Consider the following 15,326-nt stretch of genomic DNA (forward strand, 5'->3'; position numbering starts at 1 on the left):
AGTGGATACATTTCTTTTCTGATGGGTCCTATGTCTGATAATATATTTGAAAAAACTGACCGTCACATCCATACATAGACTAAGTGTGAACAGGTGCTGAACCTAGAGTAACCAAACTCGACTTGACTATGTCTGATAATGTCACGGTTTGGGGGGTTTATGACCTATATACATCCATAAATGACAAATCGTCAGTTTCGGCCAATGTGACATGCGGTACTGATATCCCAGACTTTAGAACCCGAAATAATTCCTGACGTTTTCTTTATTTTTTTCCCTAATTGGAAGTGTTTATTTTTTTATTATTTCTGCTTCACACATGTTAAAGAAAGTGTCCTTTTAAACACCAGTTCTCCAAATTTTGGTAAAATGTGATAACTTGTTTTATCTCAAATCTTTAGTTACATCAGTTATTATTTTTTACCGATTTGTATCTTCGCAAAAGATGTTCATATCCTCTAAAACCAGTAAGTATCAAGCTCCTTACAATTGTTTTTTTCCCCACAGTTCTACTCTGTGGGTGGTCACTGAGGTTTTTATTCCATAGCTTTCAAAATAATGGCGTTAATCTGCAGTAACCACTAAATCTATATATAATATTTATACTATATTATTTATATTATTTATATTATTATTATTATTATTATTAAATCTACTGTGAGGAGTAGGGGGAGTGAAGCTTTTATATGGTATTCCTACCACTGCATATCACATTCACTGTATTGATAATAAAAAAATGAAGATTTCCAAATTAATTCCTGTTAGCAAAAAATAAAAAAATTACAAAAAATAAATAAAAAAATCTCATGTAGTGTGGCGCCACCAGGTGTTGAAAGTTGAAAGTTCTGCATAGTGATTCCTCGCTCTCACTGTTCTTATTGACTGTTCTCTAGTGAGCTGGGGAGCGCATCTGAAAACTGAGCATGTGCGACCTCTGACAGCCTCACTCAGCTTACAAGCGGGACCTGCACCCTGCTATTTACTGTGAACGCCAAGTGGTGCCAAACTGTGTAAGGACATTTTTTGTTTGTTTTTTTTTACGGCATGCAAATTTTGTTCTTTTGCAGTGGATATGATATGTAATGGTAGGAACCCCTTTAATAAATTTGTTGCCTACACAGGCATAAAGCTATTTTTTTTGCTAATATTGATGGTGTAGCCTATGAAGTCGATAGTGTCATTCCATATCAAGTGATCCAAATATGAATATTTTTTTTACCTGACGTCTTTAGATTTTTTTTTATGAAGTACAACTTTAGTTAATTACAAGTTAATAGTTTTGAATTTTTTTTCTTCATCAGTTAATTTTTTACAGACTTCTAAAGTTTTGAAAAAGCGCAAATTTTGACCTGGTATGGCTTTACATTTTGTATCATATCTCGGGCTATGTCTGGTGAAAGCGTGTACAGTTCTGAGTAGAATGGTGTTTATTTTGTGTCTCTATCTTTTTTTCCAGCCTGAGTTATGAGGAGAAATGTAAAGGCAGGCAACACTGAAATTCGCACTTTTTCCGAACTTTGAGGCTCTGTGCACACGATGCGGATTTTGCTGCGGATCTGCAGCTGCGGGTCCGCAGTAGTTTCCCATGAGTTTACAGTACAATGTAAACTTATGGGAAACCGAAAATGCTGTGCCCATGCTGCGGAAAAAAATGTGCGGAAACGCAGTGGTTTACATTCCGCAGCATGTCAATTCTTTGTGCGGAATCCGCAGCGGTTTTACACCTGCTCCATAATAGAAAACCGCAGGAGTATCCGAACAAAAACTGCAGTAAATCCGCAGGAAAAACACAGTGTTTTTGCCCTGCGGATTTATCAAATCCGCTGCGGAAAAATCCGCAGTGGACCATTCTACGTGTGCACATAGCCTGAAATAACAAAATCTCAAAAGAATTAAAAATATAGAGGAAAATAATGGTGTATTGTTGGCATATTCTTGGAAACATTGGTCCATCCTGGAGAATATCCCTCCTACTTTGTCCTAAAGCAAAGTATGTTTTTTTTTTACCTCGTTTAACCACCCTCTACAGGTCCAGTACTGAACTTCCCTGTTAGGCCGGTTTCACACGTCAGTGGCTCCGGTACGTGAGGTGACAGTTTCCTCACGTACCGGAGACACTGACACACGTAGACCCATAAAAATCAATGCATCTGTTCAGATGTCATTGATTTTTTGCGGACCGTGTCTCCGTGTGCCAAACACGAGACATGTTAGTGTTCGTGGGAGCGCACGGATTACACGGACCCAATAGAGTCAATGGGTCCGTGTAAAACACGGACCTCACACGGACATTCTCCGTCTGGGGTCCGTGTGCGTGCAGGAGACAGCGCTACAGTAAGCGCTGTCCCCCCCACATGGTGCTGAAGCCGCGATTCATATGTTCCCTGCAGCAGCGTTTGCTGCAGAGAAAATATGAATAATTGTGTTTAAAATAAAGATCTATGTGTCCGCTGCCCTCCCACCCCCTGTGCGCCCCCCCGCTGGTCAGAAAATACTTACCCGGGTCCCCCGTCGGCTGTCGCTCCTTCCTGGTCTGGCCGCGGCTTACTGTATGCGGTCACGTGGGGCCGATCATTTACAATCATGAATAGTCGGCTCCGCCCCTATGGGAGGTGGAGCCACATATTCATGACTGTAAATGATCGGGCCCACGTGACCGCATACACTAGAAGCCGCGGCCAGACCAGGAAGGAGCGACAGCCGACGGGGGACCCGGGTAAGTATTTTCTGACCAGCGGGGGGGCGCACAGGGGGTGGGAGGGCGGCGGACACATAGATCTTTATTTTAAACACTATTATTCATATTTTCTCTGCAGCAAACGCTGCTGCAGGGAACATATGAATCGCGGCTTCAGCATGATGCAGAGTGGGTACCACACGCTCCGTGTGGTACCCACTCGCCATACGGGCGGCACACGTGTGCCGCACGTATGGCCTCCGTGAGTTCCCAGGCACACGGACACGGATAACTCCGGTACCGATTTATTCCGGTACCGGAATTATCTGGACGTGTGGGACAGCCCTTAGTTAGTGAGCTCAGCAGCTCTGCCCGAGTAGACCGCACAAGCCACTCCGCTCGCTGACTTCAGTGCTGATAGGGTGACGTCATTGCTTCACATAACACATCGGGTTCAGCTGTAGAGACTCCACACTGGACCCAGGAAGGGTGAGAAAAGGCAGGTTTGTTTTTTTTGTTGTTGATTTTTTAAACTACCCTAGGATAAGTGTTGTCTGAAACCGTAAAACCCCTTTAATACTAAATTCCCATTACAGTACTTACCTGTAAATTACAAAAGATGACTTTCCTGCATTTCCTGAGAGTTCTGCTGTGCCTTAATGACATTTCAGCATTTCCTACCTGTTCTGTTCTGGTCCAGTACTCCATTCTGTCCTTTCTATGTAAATAGCCGATATCGGAGAACGTTTCTGCCTCGTTTGTGATCTAGTAGAGTGAGTGAAACTTTGTACAGGAAGAAAAGTTTGATGTTATCAGCCAATCAATCGGTCCGGTTTCTGCGAGCGGGCGGATGTAAGCTCACATTTCATTGGCTGCATTGATCGCCATCATTCCATTTTTTCCTCCTACTTTTCATAAATGTGTATTGCTGTAAGAAGAGATGTCCTGTATACTTATACCCCATCTTATATTTGGTTCTATACATAATAATATAAAGATAAATAGATATATAACATGGACACGATTCCGCTTGGAAGCCGAACTTTACCCTGTGTGGGAGAAGGAAGAGTCTGGATTTGTCTCGTGACCTCAGGGATAAGGTCTTGGCAGAATTCTGCGATCCCTTTGTATAATACGGAAGCAGATATCTAATGACTGTTATGTATCCACATTACTATCTGCATGTGTAATGTATATGCAGCACACATCATATGGATCGTGATATTGTTTCTGTTGTGAGTTTGCAAGTGTTTCATATCTATATAATAAAATTCTATGCTACCGACTTTTTTTTGCCTTTTTTTTTGTCTCCAAGTTTTGTATTCCATATACTGTATCATATAGTATTGTGTGTGCTCAGCATGTTTGTGGGTACCCAAATATGCCAACCAAATATTCCTGTGAAATGCCTCATGCCAGTGTTAGACATGGCCTTGTTTTTTCTTTTTACCAGTTGTGCTGCTTCCACTATTCACAGGCTTACTGTTTAGTGCTGGCTTAGGTTCCTGTCTGCTCACCAGTAAATCAGAGAGGTTGTCAGATGCCAGACGTACTTATGATCCAGCACATTTGGCACAGTACTACATAATACATAAACAGGAGAACCAAGAGTTTACTAAATAAACTATTTATTAAATCCAAAGAATTTTAACAATTTAAGAATGGATATAACATATCAAGTACATACAATGTGAACCACCCAGGTGGATGAATTTTGACCAAAGGTCCAAGGAAAACCAGATTAAGCAGGCTCTTGCAACATACATGTGAGAACAGCAACGACTCAGTGTGATTTTTAAAGAAGACTAACACTTCATACTCAGTACTCATTCAATGAGCCGCCCGTTACAGAATATGAGTAACCTTGAATACAATAGCCTGTTTACATATCAAAATAAAGGTGATAATTACCCATTACTAGTTTCCAGTTCTCCCGGGGACCTCGATCACCCCAACGCGCGTTTCGCGTGCTTGTGACAGCCTCGCTTCCTCAGGGGGCGTGGCTAAATCTAAATCCCAGTCCCTACTTTATACAAAGCCGTTCCGGTCAGATGACCAAACGGCAGCCTATCTGTGCCTATTCATAGTGCGCTTACGCTGTTTAAGCGTCTAGCTGCCATGGTTACTGCAGGTTTATACTATCAATAGTGTGTAAGCACACATCAATGTGTGTTTGAGGGGATTCGGCGTCATAACGCCCTAGTAACCCATAGCGCCGACCCGCCGTGACTGTATAATCATTGCACATCTCCTACTGCTGCACATACGCAGCTATCTCCCTGCTCCGTCAATATGCTTCCTGGAGCCCCGCCCCCCGGGTCACGTGAGTGAGCCGGCGCCAGGCCCACAACACGCCCCCGTAGAGACAGAGAATCCACCACGCAAAGAGAACGGCAGCAGGTTGGTTGTACTCAGAGATGCGAATTGTGCTGATGTGCTGCCAATGCTGGCACATTACCCGTCACAATTATCAACTCTTGTGAATTGTAAAATGTCACGTGGGTTAATATTGGGCACTATTGAAATGATACATTATTATAATAATATTAGATTGGATATATTAGCTTATTACTGTGAAAGGTATATTTAGCACTATCAGCACTTTTTTCACATTAGGAAGCACTATGTAGCACTTTTTTTACTGAACTGTCTGTTGCCGTTGTGTTTTTGTATGGTTACTGAACTTATTAGCTGATAATTATGATAGATAATATATTTGCACCAGTAGGAAGTTATTGGGATAAGTGCTGTTTGGCACTATCAGCACTTTTCCAATATTAGTAAGCACTATATAGCACTTTATAGTTAAACTACTCATTGCCGTCTCCTTTGATCACAAGAGTTGATAATTGTGACGGGTAATGTGCCAGCATTGGCAGCACATCAGCACAATTCGCATCTCTGAGTACAACCAACCTGCTGCCGTTCTCTTTGCGTGGTGGATTCTCTGTCTCTACGGGGGCGTGTTGTGGGCCTGGCGCCGGCTCACTCACGTGACCCGGGGGGCGGGGCTCCAGGAAGCATATTGACGGAGCAGAGAGATAGCTGCGTATGTGCAGCAGTAGGAGATGTGCAATGATTATACAGTCACGGCGGGTCGGCGCTATGGGTTACTAGGGCGTTATGACGCCGAATCCCCTCAAACACACATTGATGTGTGCTTACACACTATTGATAGTATAAACCTGCAGTAACCATGGCAGCTAGACGCTTAAACAGCGTAAGCGCACTATGAATAGGCACAGATAGGCTGCCGTTTGGTCATCTGACCGGAACGGCTTTGTATAAAGTAGGGACTGGGATTTAGATTTAGCCACGCCCCCTGAGGAAGCGAGGCTGTCACAAGCACGCGAAACGCGCGTTGGGGTGATCGAGGTCCCCGGGAGAACTGGAAACTAGTAATGGGTAATTATCACCTTTATTTTGATATGTAAACAGGCTATTGTATTCAAGGTTACTCATATTCTGTAACGGGCGGCTCATTGAATGAGTACTGAGTATGAAGTGTTAGTCTTCTTTAAAAATCACACTGAGTCGTTGCTGTTCTCACATGTATGTTGCAAGAGCCTGCTTAATCTGGTTTTCCTTGGACCTTTGGTCAAAATTCATCCACCTGGGTGGTTCACATTGTATGTACTTGATATGTTATATCCATTCTTAAATTGTTAAAATTCTTTGGATTTAATAAATAGTTTATTTAGTAAACTCTTGGTTCTCCTGTTTATGTAATTTGTGGAAGAGTAATTCTAAATAGTTGGATATTTTGATTTAACTGGTATTTTTTCTAATGAACAGTACTACATAAGTAGTACAATTAAATACGTATGCGATAAAAAAGGATTGCATGTTCAGTTTTTCTCTTGTGGAAATAAGAACTTCTAAAAAAAAAAAAATGTTTTAACAATATTTGTTTCAAATAAAAAATAATAATAATAATAATAATAATCTTTATTTTTATATAGCTCTAACATATTCCACAGCGCTTTACAGTTTGCACACATTATCATCGATGTCCCCGTTGGGGCTCACTACCTAAACTCCCTATCAGTATGTCTTTGGAATGTGGGAGGAAACCGGAGAACCCAGAGGAAACCCACGCAAACACGGGGAGAACATAAAAACAAAATAAATACTGTTTTTCCTAATAAAGTTGTTTATTCAAATACCCCCTCCCCCCAAAAAAAAACAAACTAATAATTGACCTATTTGGTATTGCCATCTTTATAACAACCCATACGTAAAACAATGTAATTGTCATACAATGAACGCCGCAAAACATAAAAATAAACTATGCCTGAAGTACTGCTTTGTTTTATCCTGCATCACAAGAAATGAGAAAAAAAACATCAAAAAGTCTTATGTATCTCAAAATTGTGTCAATGAAAACTACATCTCATTTTGCAAAAAAAATATAACCAAACAGCTTAATACTCAAAAAAGATAAAGTTCTGGCCCTGAGAATAAGACGTCCCAAAGAAAGGTAAGAAAAACAAGTTTTAAATCCCTTTAATCATATTGATTTGTTCTTTAAAATTACATATTTATCCCTGATAGTGAATGGCAAAAAAATATATATAAACAATGACAGAATGGCTGTTTTTGTTCCTTCCGCCTACAAAAATGGAATAAAAAGTGATAGGTTTTCTCTGTGCCCAAAAATGGAAGCAGTGAATGAAAGCTATAGGTTATATTAAGAAACGAATGGGGGTATATATGACTTTGATGTTTTGTTTTGTTTGTTATCAAAGACCAATGAAAACTTCATCTCATCAGCCAAAGAATAAGTCTCTTTACAGCTCCATTGATGACAAATGTTAAACTTTTGGCTGTCAGACTATAGAAGGTTTCTTTGGCATCTGTTTGTGCTCTGCACACACATTTAGTCTCTACTAGGATTCAAGCTCACAACCTCTAGAATGGCAGGAAACCACTTGAGCTATTGGCCTCACATTAATGGTATTCTTCCTTTAAAGGGAACCTGTCACCCCTTTTTTTCAGTATGAGATAAAAAATACCGTTAAATAGGGCCTGAGCTGTGCTTTACATTAGTGTATTTTTTGTCCCCTGATTCCCCACCTATGCTGCCGAAATACCTTACAAAAGTCGCCGTTTTCGCCTGTCAATCACGCTGGTCTGGTCAAAAGGGCGTGGTGAAATGGCTGTTTCTCCCCCACCTCTTGCTTATCTTCCCGGCATTGGCGTAGTGGTTCTCGCATGCGCAACAGTCGAAAAAGAGCGTGATCTGTGCTATTCCCCTGGTTATCGGTGGCGGCGGCCATCTTCCTGAGGCCGCGCGTGCGCAGATGGAGTGCTCTGCTTCCCGGGGCTTCAGGAAAATGGCCGCCGCGATCTCCATCTGCACACGCGTGGCATCCCGCGGCCATTTTCCTGAAGCCCCGGGAAGCAGAGCACTCCATCTGCGCACGCGCGGCCTCAGGAAGATGGCCGCCGCCACCGATAACCAGGGGAATAGCACAGATCACGCTCTTTTTCGACTGTTGCGCATGCGAGAACCACTATGCCAACGCCGGGAAGATAAGCAAGAGGTGGGGGAGAAACAGCCATTTCACCACGCCCTTTTGACCAGACCAGCGTGATTGACAGGCGAAAACGGTGACTTTGGTAAGGTATTTCGGCAGCAAAGGTGGGGAATCAGGGGACAAAAAATACACTATTGTAAAGCACAGCTCAGGCCCTATTTAACGGTATTTTTATCTCATACTGAAAAAACGGGGTGACAGGTTCCCTTTAAAGGAACATTGTACTGGTATATAGAAAGTGAAATAAAGGAAAACTGGCGCCATGAACATGTAAGGTTTTGTTTGCACTTAGTATGAGTCTCATCGCCAAACTAACAGGATCCAGGAACTCACCAAGAATTGGGCCATAATATATGTGAAGTGAAGAAAAGGTGGCACCGGTCATTTAAAATCCAAAGTTTTATTCAAACATCACATTATAAAACTGGTAACAGGAACGAGTGTATGGTACATTGGATTTGTTCCTGTTACCAGTTTTAATGTGATGTTTGAATAAAACTTTTTTGGATTTTAAATGACCGGTGAGTGCCACCTTTTCTTCACTTTACGTGGTATATAGAAATACATTCCTTTATTTCTGTATATTAGGGGTAAAATAAGTCTGATTTTTTTTCCCTATAAAAATCAATTGCAATAATCACATTTCTTAATTAACTTTTTAAAAATAAAGATCAAAAATCAGCAAATAACTTGTACAAATGTGGCTTTCCTGTAGCATGCAGTGAACCATTTCATTAATAAGTAAATGATGTAAAGAAAAACAAAAGCATGGTTGTTTTTCTCTCTATTAAATCCATAAAATTAATGCAACAAAATGTTAAGCCTACATATGTAATCTGCAAAATGGCACAAAAAAAAAGCCACAGTTTGTCTAGCAGAAAAGCATGACCTCATAGTAAAGCATATGCTAAAATGACAAACTTATTTTACACATATGAGCAAATGAACAAAAAATAAATTCATGGGTTCGGACAGTCGAGGATAAATTAATCAGTACCAAATTTAGGGTGTCTTGCTGATTATCCTTGACTGTCAGCATGCACCCCTCTGACCTCTATCGGTAGTGTAACTCTTTGCAACAGGAGCGCACCACTGACCTGCTGAGGTCACCCTGCACAGTACCATATAGTTGACTGTTCCATCCATCTTTACTCCAGTTATGAGGTGTTATAGTGTCCTCGTTCTGTCTCTCCTGTAATGACAGAAGGCTCTGGACTAGTGATGAATGCAAATGCTCATTATTTGAGTTTGCCTATGGTGCTTGGGTATGCACTGAGCATCGGGGGTGTTTGAGTTCTCGCGGCCACATATTTCGCAGCTGTTAGCCAAAAAACATGCAGGGATTGCCCTTGTTTGTCAGATAACCATATAACATGTGGGGATTGCCCTTGTTTGTCAGTCAACCATAAAGCATGTGGGGATTGCCTAACAGCCGCAAAACATGAGACCGCGGGGACTTGAACATGTCACTCGAGCACCCGCAATACTCGATGCATACCCGAGCACCAGAGGCAATCCTGAGTAACGAGCACTTGTGCTCATCACTTCTCGCACTAATGCCGCTTTACTTGGCATGAGATGCTGCGCTCAGTGATTGGCTGCAGCTGTTACATGTGCTATTGACATTACAGTTGCAGCCTGTATACAAAGACAAGCGCATTGGCAAAAAGCTAGCACTGGAGCAGGGTAAGGTAAGCAAGGGAAGAGTCAGACAGCCATATAACTTGGACAAGGATCGTAGCACAATGCTGTGGGCGTGTACTTCTTTCCCTGCTTGTGGTTGACTAATCATAAGCCAACAGCAAAACACAGGGGAAAGTAGACCAAGCCCCCACAATGACTTAGAGCAGGTTTCTCAGTGTGAAACATAATGACAGACTGTGATCTCACTGTAAAGCTGTGCATAATTAGACTACGTGCTGTTAGCCAAGTACACATAAGTGATTACGAACACTTTTATATCTTCCATCTTACAACAGTCATTGTGAGGGAGGGGCAGTACAGCATAGATGACAGCACTGTTAGAGGAGAGCTGCCAGAAGTATTTGTAATGAGACAAAGCTCAGCTCTTCTGTACTACCTCCCCCCCCAGACTGACCGCCATGAAATGAAATCTGAAAGTTGTTTGTAATAACTATGTAACTATGTAACTATGTAATAAGACTTGGCTCTTCACATGGCATTTTGTAATCACAGCTCTGCGGTGAGAGCAGACTGACTGTCATTTCATGTCTCCCATAGGAGAAAGCCTGTTCTAAGTTATTGTCTGGGTGTGTTCCTTTTATCCCTGTGTGTTGCTGATTTGTTAACCACATCCAGGGGAAAAAGTACAAGTACACCTCACAGAGACAAAATTTCTGATAATGCCCAGTTGAATAATAACATAAATTATAGCCTAAATTATACAAGATAATTCTCTGAATTAGAGAAATGTAAAAAAAAAAAAAAAAAATTACCTTAAAATCTACTCTTCAAAGGAGTTGTGTCATTTTCTGACATTTTCTTTATGTGGCTATCGGAGAATGAAATGGCAAATGGTTCTGACTATGGATTGTAGTTAAGTATGTAGCCCAAAATTTTGTGTACCACTTGGTCGGTCCCTTTTTAAGTTGCAGTTTAACATCATGCTGTGTATGCTCATTTAGTTAAGAGTTGCAGATGTTGCTGATGTGTTTAACTCACAGAGCATTGTCTAAATCTCACGTTCTCGTTCTTTTTTTTTTTTTACTGGGTACTTACCAGCCATAAATAAGTTATGCTTTGCATTCACCACTGATCATGGAATATGTTAAAATCATACAATGCTTTGAAAAAGTATCAACATTTCCACATTGTTTAACATTACACTCTCAAACTTAAATGTATTTTATTGGGATTTTATGTGATATACCGACACAAAGTGGCAAGTATTTGTGAAGTGTAACGTAAATGGTACACGGTTTTCTAATTATTTTAAAAATACCAATCTGAATATTGTGGCATGCATTTGTATTCAGCCCCATTATCTGATACCCTAAATACAATCCCGAGTGACCAATTGCATCCAGAAATCACAAAATTGGCAAATTGAGTCTGTGTAATTTATTCCTCAGTATAACTACAGCTGTTCTGTGAAGGGCTCAGAGGTTTGGGTGAGAACATTAGGGCTCAAACAGCATCATGAAAATTAAAGAACACACCAGACAGGTCAGGGATAAAGTAGTGGAGAAGAAGAGTAAGGCAGAGTTGGGTTATTTAAAAAAATAAAAAAACTAACCCAAGCTCTGAACATCTCACGAAGCACTGTTCAATCCATCATCCAAAAATGGAAGGAGTATGTGGAGTGGTGCAATGGGGGACATTAATAAAGGAAGGAGACATTACAGCATGGGGACCAGGAAGGGGGAACATTAATACAGGATAAGGACATTATTACAAGATGGGAAACGTTATTACAAGTAGGGGACCAAAATTGGGGAACAATATTACATGGTGGGGACATTATTACAAGATGTGCACAATAATCCAAAATAGGGACCAGAATGGGGACATTACTACAAGATGGGGACCATGTTGGGGGAACATTATTACTTGATAGGGACCAGGATGAAGACACTACTACATAATAGGGACCAGGATGGGGGACATTCCTACAAGATGAAGACCAGTATGGGGACATTACTTCAAGATGGGGACAGTATTCCAGGATGAGGACCAGGATGAGGAACATTGCTACAAGATTGGGACTAGGATGAGGACCATTACTACAAGATGAGGATCAGGATGGGGAATATTACTACAACATGAAGACCACGATGCGGGACACTATTACAGGTTATGGACCAGAATGGGAACATTATTAAAAGATAGAGACCAGGACGGGGGACATTTTACAGGATAGGGACCAGAATGTGGGACATTACTACAAGATAGGGACATTACTATAGGATGAGGACACGTCTACAAGATGTTGGCCATTACTACATCATGATAATTGTAACACAATATTAATAACATAGTTAGCAAGGCTGAAAAAAAAAAGACATTTATCCATCCAGTTCAGCCATTATTCCGTCAGAATAAATCCCCAAATCTATGTCCTTCTAAAAAACCTAATAACTGTAAGATACAATATTGCTACACTCCAGGAAGACATCCAGACCTCTCTTGAACTCGTTGACTGAGTTCACCATCACCACAGGCAAGGATTTCCAGATTCTCGCTGCCCTAACAGTAAAGAATCCTCTTCTATGTTGGTGGAAAAACCTTCTCTCCTCCAGACGCAGAGAATGCCCCCTTGTGCCCGTCACCTTCCTTGGCATAAACAGATCCTCGGAGAGATATTTGTATTGTCCCCTTACATACTTATACATGGTTATTCAATCGCCCCTCAGTCGTCTTTTATTCTAGACTAAATAATCCTAATTTTGCTAATCTCTCTGGGTATTGTAGTTCCCCCATCCCCTTTATTAATTTTGTTGCCCTCCTTTGTTCCATTATATCCTTCCTGAGCACCGGTGCCCAAAACTGTACACTGTACTCCATGGGTGGTCTAACCAGGGATTTGTACAGAGGCAGTATAATCCTCTCATCATGTGTATCCAGACCTCTTTTAATGCACCCCATGATCCTGTTTGCCTTGGCAGCTGCTGCCTGGCACTGGCTGCTCCAGGTAAGTTTATCATTAACTAGTATCCCAAAGTCCTTCTCCATGTCAGATTTACCCAGTGGTTTCCCATTCAGTGTGTAATGGTGATATTGATTCCTTCTTCCCATATGTATAGTATAACCTTACATTTATCATTGTTAAACCACATCTGCCACCTCTCAGCCCAAGTTTCCAACTTATCCAGATCCATCTGTAGCAGCAGAATACTATCTTCTCTTGTATTGACTGCTTTACGTAGTTTTGTATCATCTGCAAATATCGATATTTTACTGTGTAAACCTTCCACCAGATCGTCAATAAATATGTTGAAGAGAATAGGTCCCAACACCGACCCCTGTGGTACCCCACTAGTCACAGCGACCCAGTTAGAGAACATACCATTTATAACCACCCTCTGCTTTCTATCACTAACCCATTTACACACATTTTCCCCCAGACCCAGCATTCTCATTTTGTGTACCAAACTCTTGTGTGGCACAGTATCAAACGCTTTAAAAAATCAAGATATACCACGTCCAATGACTCATTTTGGTCCAGCCTATAGCTTACCTCTTCATAAAAACTGATTAGATTGGTTTGACAGGAGCAATTCCTCATAAACCCATGCTGATATGGAGTTAAACAGTTATTCTCATTGAGATAATCCAGAATAACATCCTTCAGAAACCCTTCAAATATTTTACCAACAACAGAGGTTAGACTTACTGGCCTATAATTTCCAGGTTGACTTTTAGAGCCTATGAAACAGACCCTGTCGCTATAGAGTCCCTAAATATGAGAAATAATGGTTTATCTATTACATTACTTAGTTCTCTTAGTACTCGTGGGTGTATGCCATCCGGGCCTGGAGATTTATCTATTTTAATCTTATTTAGCCGGTTTCGCACCTCTTCTTGGGTTAGATTGGTGACCCTTAATATAGGGTTTTCATTGTTTCTTGGGATTTCACCTAGCATTTCATTTTTCCCTGTGAATACCGTGGAGAAGGAGGTGCTTAATATATTAGCTTTTTCCTCATCATCTACAACCATTCTTTCCTTACAATTTTTTATGGAGCCTACACTTTCACTTATGATTCTTTTACTATTGATATAATTGAAGAACAGTTTGGGATTAGTTTTACTCTCCTTAGCAATGTGCTTCTCTGTTTCCTTTTTGGCAGTTTTAAATCATTTTTTAAATAAAGTATTTTTCTCCCTATAAGTTTTTTAAAGCTTCAATGGTGCCATCCTGCTTTAGTAGCTTAAATGCTTTCTTTTTACTGTTAATTGCCCCTCTTACTTCTTTATTTAGCCACATTGGGTTTTCCCTATTTATTGTCCTTTTATTCCCACAAGGTATAAACCGCTTACAGTGCCTATTTAGGATGTTCTTAAACATTTCCCATTTATTATCTGTATTCTTAATTTTGATGACATTGTCCCAGTCAACCAGATTAAGGGCATCTGTAAGCTTGTCAGACTTTGCCTTCCTAAAGTTCAGTGTTTTTGTGACTCCCTGACAAGTCCCCCTAGTGAAAGACAAGTGAAACTGTACAATATTGTGGTCGCTATTTCCTAGATGCCCGATGACCTGCAAATTTGTTATCTGTCAGGTCTATTAGATAGCATTAGGTCTAATAGTGATGTTCCTCTGGTTGGATTCTGCACCAATTGTAAAAGATAATTTTTCTTGGTTATTAGCAGAAACCTGTTGCCTTTTTGGGTTTCGCAGGTCTCGGTTTCCCAGTTAATATCCAGGTAGTTAAAGTCCCCCATAACCAGGACCTCATTACGGGTTGCAGCTTCATCTATCTGCCTAAGGCCGGCGTCACACTGGCGAGTTTTACGGACGTATGAGCGCAGAAAATACATCTGTAAAATACGCATAACACACGGCCCAATGATTCCCTATGACCCAGCTCCTATCAGCCGTATTTTACTGATCCGTATTATACGGTCTTCTACGGCCGTACAAAATCGCAGCATGCTGCGTTTGTCACCGTAATGCACAAAAAAAAATCGCCAATGAAAGTCTATGGGGCGAGAAAAATACGGATTACACACAGACCAGCAGTGTGACTTGTGAGAAATACGCAGCAGTGTTCTATAGAAAAGCCGGTAATTCAATTGCCGGCTTTTCATTTCTCCTTCACAAACCCGACAGGATATGAGACATGGTTTACATACAGTAAACCATCTCATATCCCTTTTTTTTTTTTTGCATATTCCACACTACTAATGTTAGTAGTGTGTATGTGCAAAATGTGGGCCCTCTAGCTTGTAAAATAAAGGGTTAAATGGCGGAAAAAATTGGCGTGGGCTCCCGCGCAATTTTCTCCACCAGAGTGGTAAAGCCAGTGACTGAGGGCAGATATTAATAGCCAGGAGAGGGTCCATGGTTATTGGACCCCCCCCCCCCCGGCTAAAAACATCTGCCCCCAGCCACCCCAGAAAAGGCACATCTGGAAGATGTGCCTATT

Source organism: Ranitomeya variabilis, chromosome 3 (genome assembly GCF_051348905.1).
Source record: "Ranitomeya variabilis isolate aRanVar5 chromosome 3, aRanVar5.hap1, whole genome shotgun sequence".
Lineage (NCBI taxonomy): Eukaryota > Metazoa > Chordata > Amphibia > Anura > Dendrobatidae > Ranitomeya > Ranitomeya variabilis.